General features: G+C 42.1%; 1 long non-coding RNA gene across 1 annotated transcript; it reads left to right on the top strand.

Annotated features, from left to right (window-relative positions):
* Positions 1-56: 56 nt before the first annotated feature.
* Positions 57-2,108, top strand: LOC114033860. The gene is made up of 2 exons (XR_003568043.1): positions 57-135; positions 1,781-2,108. It is a non-coding gene; the product is annotated as an uncharacterized LOC114033860 (long non-coding RNA).
* Positions 2,109-8,357: the final 6,249 nt, after the last annotated feature.

Here is an 8,357-nt window from a genome sequence, read left to right as displayed (position 1 = left end):
CCCAGGGACCCCGGAGCCCGGCGGCAGCGGCCGCCCCGCCCCCCACAAGGCCCGGCCGGGGCAGGTCGTGGCAGTGCCCGGGAGGGGTCGGGGGCGGCTCCTCTGCATCGAGAAGGCGGCACGAGCCGGCGCCCGGTGCGTGGGGCTGTGGGTTGGGAGGTGGGCGAGGGGCGTGGGGGGGCACAGGAAGGCGCTCCCGGGAGAAGTTGGAGCGGAGCCGTGAGTGTGCATGTGCGTGTGTGCACGCGCGCCGAGGCCGGGGAGGAAGTGGCACAAAGGCCGCCGGCCGCGGCGGCAGCCGCGACCGCCGAGGTGTCCGGCCCGGCCCGGCCCCTGCCGGCCGCCTCATTAATATTAACCGAAGCCGCGGCCTAGCGCTGCGCCCTCCCGCTTCCCCGGACCCACATCTCGGGGCCTCCATTTCCCCGGGGAAGGGGCGGAGGAAGCAGGGGTAGGTCGGGGAGGTTTTTCACTCCCCCCCCCCCATTTAAAGGTGTGTGTGTGTGTGTGTGTGTGTCTGTGTGTCTGTGTCTCTGTGTCTCTGTGTGTGTGTGTCTCGGCAGGGCTAGAATGGGCAGGGGACGCCCGTTAACTTAAGTAGTAAACCACCCCCTGCGGCCACTGTGCCGGACCCACCCTCGTACTGGGGTGCTTAGCCTGGGGTCGTTGAACTTAACATTTTTTTGTACCGTCTTGATCGTTCTGTTTCCATATGATCGGTTTCCTCTACAATCCCTATTTTCTGTCTCTAATAACATGATTCCCAGAAGGGGTCCAAGGGCTTCACCGGACTACCGAGGGAGGTTGATGACACCCCCCAAAGGTTAAGGCCCCCGGGCCCTGGGGTTCCCCACCAGCGTCGTTCCCCTCCGTTCTGCTCTCTCCATTCCTTCCCCACCCATCCCTGCTCCCTGCCAGCCAAAGAAAACAGCCACCTCCGCAGAAGAGAGAAGCTGCAGTGGGAAAGGGGCTTACAGGGAGGGAGGAGATGGGGGGTGTCTAGAGTTTTAAAGGGTGCCCCGAATTGTGTTCACCTTAATTATCCAAGGGAGGAGGGGGCACCGTTCGACTTGGAGCCCATCAAACGGTCATCCTAATCGGAAGCTTGTTTTCATATAGTTTGAGGGTAGGATGTGGGGGGGGGGTTGGAGGAATGGGGGTGGGTGTGTTTGAAAAACATTATCCTATTTCAGATACTTGGTGAGGAATTCACTTAACCGTGGTCTCGGAGGAATGCAGAAGATTCTATATTCTGCCCCCAGAACTTTGTTGTTGAAATGCCTTAGGAAAAAAAAACAAAACCCACACCCTAAATTGTCAGTGCCAGTCTCCAGAACCGCGGGTGTTGGGCTGAAACTGGAGTATCCCCCCCTCCCACTTTACTGGTTACAGGAGCTTTACCTGATTTGTACGATGTTATGGGGTGGGGGAGAGGAATATATTCAGACGAAATCTTGGGCTGGACTAATGCACCATTCAAAGGGTGAAAAGAGCCGCCTTGTCCCTAATTAGGAGAAAGGGCTACCTTGGCTATGGAGAGTTTATTCTGGTTAACTTGTTCCAGGAAAGGATTTCTTTTGGTGGGGGTCCTCTTGCTCTTCACATTCCGATCCCCCTGGACTCTGTGGATGGGAGAAAGAGGAGGAGGAGGAAGATGACCAGGTTCTGCAGTTGTCTCAGGGATGGGCAGCTGAAGGGGTAGAGAGAACCTTACCCCAAGCCTAGACACATCTTTGTTACTCTCTTCGTTCTTCATTTTTTTATTCTTTTTTCTTTTTAGCTATTTTCCAACCATCAGAAATGGAAGAAGATCCCTAATTCGTTTGAAGTCCAAAGTGATTATCTTGGCGTTTTGAAGAAGGTGTTTTTTGTTTATTTTTGAAATATAACAGCCCCCGTTGTCTTTCGTTCTCTCTCCCCTCACTGGGGCTTGATTGGAATTGCATCGCTGTGGGTGTGTGCCTGTGGGTTTTTCCTCCAATGTGGACTTCAGAGGATTTATCCCTCCTTTGTAATTTGAAATGAAATAATGGCGACACGTTGGACTGGTCTACCTGAGGGAGATGGAGACGGGAATCAGCCTTGTGGAACACCTATCCAGGAGGTAAGAGCTCAAGTGTAAACCACACATAGTTTTCCCCAGCTATTTGTTCCGAGAAGCACTGTGAGCGTCTTCAGGGATGCCTCCTGCTGCTGCTGCTGCTGCTGCTGCAGCTGAGATGCTTAAAGGGAAAAAGAGTTTGGTTTGTTTTTTTCTTGGATTTCAGCTGATTAATGGCCTGTTCTCGGAACTGAGCCCCAGAGAGTTGAACAACTTCCCATGTTTGTTTCACCAGATTGCCCTTTTGGCTATGGAGGAAAGTTTCCCCAACTTTCAGGTTGCTATACTTCGTTTTCCCCAAACCCCAAGTCTTGAATTCCCAACTTCCAGGTGTCTATGCAGATAAGGCAAGAGAGATACCTTTTCCTCCATGGCGCGCCCTCACCTGCTGTTCTCCTTCAAGGATACTGAGTTAAAGGCTTTGGGGTTAGGCCATATTTAAGTCCCACTGGCAGTGAAAAGCTCATTCCAGGTGTTTGTGTATGTTGATGTGATGTGTTTTTGTTTTTTAAGTCTTACATTTGGCTTCCTGCTGGGGCCAGGAGAATACTAGAACAGATTTATCTGTCTGCTGTGGTCTGATTGCTGCTGGTGTAATTACCTTTGAGAAAACTCCAGTGTTTTCCACTGAAGTGGCTTAAAGCCTTGAAAATGTTTTGTAGGTAGTGTTGTCTGTAATCTAGTGCTGTACCTTTGATTATCTCTGAGAACTCTCCAGCTTTTGATGGGTCTCTTTATTTAGGTTTGTCTTATTTAGAACTTTGGTGAATTGGTGTTCTTAGCAAAAAAAAAAAATGTTTTGTGTTGCCTGTTTAGGCTAGCCTTTTCTGAAGCATCATCAATCTTTTCTATGCTGCTTATGTACATCATTATTTGTAGTGCCAGGTCAGCCTAACAGAAGACAGGAAGGATGCTTGTTTCTTCAGAATTTTTTTTTTTTTTTTGATAAATCAGGACTGAAACTACTCACTATATGTGAACCTAACTTTGAATGTTTCTTTTCTTCTCCTTCCTTCTTTTCTTTCTTTCTCATATTTTGAATCTATTCCTATGATGAAGGAATTTTTGCTTACTGTATTACTGAAGATTACTGTAATTTGCATACCACAAGTGCAAAAGATTAAACACACCTGCTTTATAAAGCACACCTATATTGTTACCATAAAATTAGCTGTTTAACTTCACAACAAAAATAGCTGCAATTTAGAGTTTAGTACATGCTTCTCACTTAGTCATTTCTAAGTGCTTTGACTTCATAATCATGTAATATTAACTCTGTAATGAAGCTGTGACATTAGCAAGTAACTGCATGAATTATGGCTGTTTTATAAAATAGTTTAAAGGTGAATTTAGTTTTTCATGCATTATATAGACAGAAAAAAAATTTTCCCTCACACTGTTGACTTCATATTAGATTATCTGAGGTTGCTGTGTATTTTCTAATGATGATTTGGTGGAGTACAGTAATTTATTTGGAGTTGATTTAACTTCTTGTCAGATGATATTGCTTGAAGTTTACTTTGGGCTTTACTTCTAGACATCTTAAGACACCTGTTTGTAGGTACAAACACGAGCAAGACTAAGTACAGTAGTAATGTAATCCTCTGATCGTTGATGTGGTACCATAATAACTCCTTTTGGAATTGGTATAATAGTTTATGTGAAAGCCTACAACTTGATGATTGCTTTGATATATTTGGTACTTACATAATATGCAGTGTGCTCCTAACAGCTTGTCATATGTTTCTAATGGACACTTTAATTAGCATGCTATTCGATTTATAGTTAGAAACAACTAATTTCAGTTTAATGTTTTTAAAATTTTTTTTAAATAACTCAGCCAAATACCGTGAAAACAAGATTTATAATGGACACTTCTTATACTCTCGCCAGAAAGAAATGTTTCCAATTGCCCACTTGGCTTCTATTAACAATTACAGTATTTTTTTTTTCAGGTGTCTGTGAAATGTCTTAATTTTGATGTTATTGGCAGGATCATATTGTGTCTAGTCTCAGAGAAATTAAGAAAAATCTACTGTCTTTTTTTGGTAAAACTGTGTTTTCCTTGTTTAGAGTGATCCTGTACACATTCACAGGTTGAGACAACACGTCATTTTTTGCTAGATTTAATTGCAGTGCATTTTCCTTTTTCAGATATTCTATTTCGATATATAATGGAAAGTGAAGCAAAATGGCCTTGTAGTATGGGGAAGCAGTTTGATATCCAGAATAAAAAGAAGTGTGCACAAATGTTTCATTTAGCTATGGTTTTTATTTATTTTATACTCCCTGAACATAATAATCCCTGGGAACATTTATAAGTGTATAGATTTAAAAGGGAATTATTTTACAATAATGTTGGCAGACTAGGTTGGGTGAACTGCTCTATTATTTAGCTTCTGGCAGTCTAATTATGTTCATCTTTGATACCTTAATACAGAACAAATGTTACTTTAATAGTGGTAAGTGATGTTCCTAAGTTTATAGTTAAATTTATCTGTTCTTAACTGACCATGAAGTAATCACAGGTGTTTCTTAATGGTGAGACTGGAATTCTGTAAACCAAGTCTGTTAATGTGTGTTGGGAGGAATTGAACTTGGACCACAGTAGAAATCAGTGTATGTAATGGGAGTGTTTCATGCCTTATCTAATTAGTCAACTCCACCTTCCACAAATAAGGTTTATTGCTATATAACTTCACACGCTGACAAATTTCTGTTCCCCTTAAGCCTTACACCCCTGTCATATAGGAATGCAAATGGATTTATCACCCTCTACAAACTGAAAATGTAACAAGTCTGATGCAAGTAGTTACTTTTATTCACCCATGGAAAAATGGTTCTATGTTCTGGCAAATTTGAATTTTTTATTTGAAAGTATGTGCAAGTGAACCTTTCAGAAGTGTTTGCAGTAAACCTGAAGGGCAGTAGTGTTTTCTTTTGGCTCTGCAGTGTAGTCTACATAGAATTTTTCTGTTTGTTTGAAATCTGAACACTGTTGCCTTTGCTCATGTTCTTCTTGCAAAGTTTGCAGCTACCTCACCTTCCTTCACAGTCCAGCTTCAGTCCCATCTTTTGGGAACCTTTCCTCAACTTTCCGTTGCACATTATGTTTTTAATGCTGTTAGCCGATGTTCGAGAGATGGTGTGTGATATTGGAAATAGGGCCAGCTTCTGACACATATGACCTGTATGACCTTGAACGAGTCATTTAATTGCTCCTGCCCCACCCAAACAACTCTCTGAAACTTTAAGTTGAGGAGTTGTCCATTTGCATTGGTGCTGGAGTTTTATAGCCCTCCTAGTAGAGGGAAAAAAGCTTAAAGTCTGTATGTATGATTTCATTTCATCCTTATAATAGCCCTGTGAGGTAGGTGTTTTAGATACAGTTATTTCTGCTTTAAAGATGAGCAAAGTGAGGCTCACAGTAAGTGACTTGTTTATGTTAGAGGCTCAAACCCTGGCATTCCCAAAATACCATCTTCTGTCTTCTCTGACTTCTTTTGCACAATTCACATTTTATCATATGCTATCCTATTTTAATTTTTTTTTAAACTACAGATATCTTTTCTGTTTTCACACTGCCTTTATTGTCTAATATATCAATTCTCCCTCCCCTCTCCCATAATAAAGAATAAAAAGGAGGGAAAGAAAGCTGTTCAGTATCTTAAGGACCTGTTGTTTGCAGAGCAGTGTGCCAGAAAGTGAGGAAGATATATGGAATCACAGCCTAATAGGAGGATTAGACATAAGCTCTATAGCATGTAATAAAAAAACAGTGAGGGCATGGAAGCTAGAGATAGGGACCGCCAGAGCAGGGATATTGTGGCAGAAAGGGGTCCAAATTGGGGGGAGCAGAGTATAGGGGGAGGAAATAAGCTAAAAGGACTCTGTGAAGTTAGGTGACACTGGACTCTAGAAGGCCTTGAATCTCTGGCAAATTCATTCATACTTTGCCATTAGGGGTCCCAGTGAAGTTTGTGATCAGAGCAGTGAAGGTAAGACGGAAAGACAATTAAAAAAAAATTTTTTTTTGTATTCAACTACAAATGGTATGGGGATATATTTATGTCTTGTTTTACTATTTCCCTTGTGAAAATACCTGTGTTTATGCTGAATACTTTTTATGCATTTAGTAATTTATTTGTGGTTACCAGATTGAAGAGGAATTGCTTAAAAATACCTTTGGAAAGGTACTTATTTAATTTCCTTATCAATATTTACATGTCTACTCATTATATAATTAAACTAATGAAGGACAATCTCATAGTAAAGTCTGCAAGCCAGGCAGGGATGTGACTGCTCCTGGCATCATCTGCTGTTTCTGTTGGGAATGCCAAATGGTAGGGAATAATTCAGGCAAGGCACTTGACCTGATGAGATCACAATTTCCTCAATTGTAAAGTGAGGAATTCCCTTGAAGCTTGAAAATTCTGTGATTCTTGCGTGTGAGAAGGTGATGGTGATGGGAGGGCCGGCAGCAGCGTTGCCTGTTGAATTTGAGGGTATCAGATAAGGTTTCAAGAAGCGTAACTATATCCTTCTCTGTTTAATCAAATTGGTCAACCAGCATTTATTAAGTGATTACTGTGTACCAGACATAGGCAGCTAGTAGAGGCAGCTAGGTGGTTCAGTGGATAGAGTGCTGGGCCTAGAGTCAGGAAGACCTGAGTTAAAATCCAGCCTCAGACACTTTCTGGTCATGTGACCCAGGGCAAAGCTAACCTCTGTTTGCATTAATCCACTGGAAAATGGAAATGGCAGGAAAACCCCATGGCCAGTATTGGCATGACATGGTCCACAGAGTCAGGAAGAATCAGAAACAATTGAGCAACTAAATGTTCCAGACACTGTGCTGGGGATACAAATAAAGGCAAAAACAGTTCCTGCCATCAGGGAGTTCACATTCTAATGGAGGAGCCAACTGTTTACATACAAGATCTGGACAAAGTAAATTGGAGGTAATCTTAGAAGAATGGTATTAGTAAGTGGAGGAGACTGGAGAGAAAGACCTCTTGCAGAAGGTGGGATGCAGAATGTAGAAAGTCTTGAAAGAAGCCAGAAGGCAGAGATGAGGAGGAAGAGTATTCCAGTTATTATGGACAAGCAGTGAAAAAGCACTGAGTTGGGAGATGGAGATGGAGTGTCTTCTCTCAGGAACAGCAGGATTGGAGAGTACTTTGAGGGAAGTAAAGAAGACTGGAAACAAACTTTGGGGTTATCTCTGTCTAATCAATATCTTAAAAGTCTTTTATAAGTGTTCCTTCACCCTTCCACCTCCACCCCCAACTAACTAGACTCAGATGATATGCAAAGTCCTGAGAGAGGAGAACTGATAAAAGTGACGGGACAGAACACTGAATTTGGAGACTAAAGGCCTCAAACCCTGTCGGCTAGTTACTTCCTCTCTGATGATGGGCGAATTACTTAACTCTGAGGGCCTTAGTTCTCTTATAAAATGAGGAGTTGGACTTGGACTTTCATGTGAGTGTAAAGATTGGCTATAACATATTGACCTTGATAGATTAAAAACTCACTGCCATTGAATAATTTGAAAGAAATAGGAAGTTTAATTTACATTATTCTCACACCGTATGTATAAAAGAGGCTAATGGATATTGTGCTGAATTTAGAATTAGGAATACCTGAATTCAAATCATGCTTGCCGGCCTGAGACCCTGTACCCTCGACTGACCTCTGCGTATCTCAGACAACTCCCTAGGACTTCTATTAAGTTGTAGGTTGCTCAGAGCCTTTGTGGTAGGAGTTCCTTGGGTCATTCCTCCTTAGTATGTATAAATAAACTGAGAGAGAACCTTAACTTCTAAATGGGTTGAAAAGAAATGATTTCTACTTATTTACTTGTCACCACTGCAGGAAGTAACAGCTTTGATGCAAGATACAGGACTATAGCTAGCAGTTATTTGATATTAAGAAAAATGCATAAAAAGTGTAAGGATAAAACTCTTAATCACAGCAAGTAAGGTAGGATTGATTGAGAGTGCCCAGGAGGAGCGTGTGGAGAATATAGAAAACTGTTAAAAGGCTTCAAGTATCACATTTCCAATCTCATGAGCCATCTGTGTTTCAGTAAGCCTATGCTGCTAAAAGCAGTGCTTAAACACTTTTTAGAGCATATGTTCTTCTCTTTGGAGGCCTAGAATCTGGTCCAGGCCAGAGCAAAAAACCATATATACACATATATACGTATATGTGTGTATACATATATTGTACACAATATGTGTGTATACATATA

This window comes from Vombatus ursinus, unplaced genomic scaffold (assembly GCF_900497805.2).
Source record: "Vombatus ursinus unplaced genomic scaffold, bare-nosed wombat genome assembly UNPS02007566.1, whole genome shotgun sequence".
In the NCBI taxonomy this organism is placed as follows: Eukaryota; Metazoa; Chordata; class Mammalia; order Diprotodontia; family Vombatidae; genus Vombatus; species Vombatus ursinus.
Note: the sequence above shows the minus strand (reverse complement) of the source record. Positions and strands in the feature narration are given on the sequence as shown.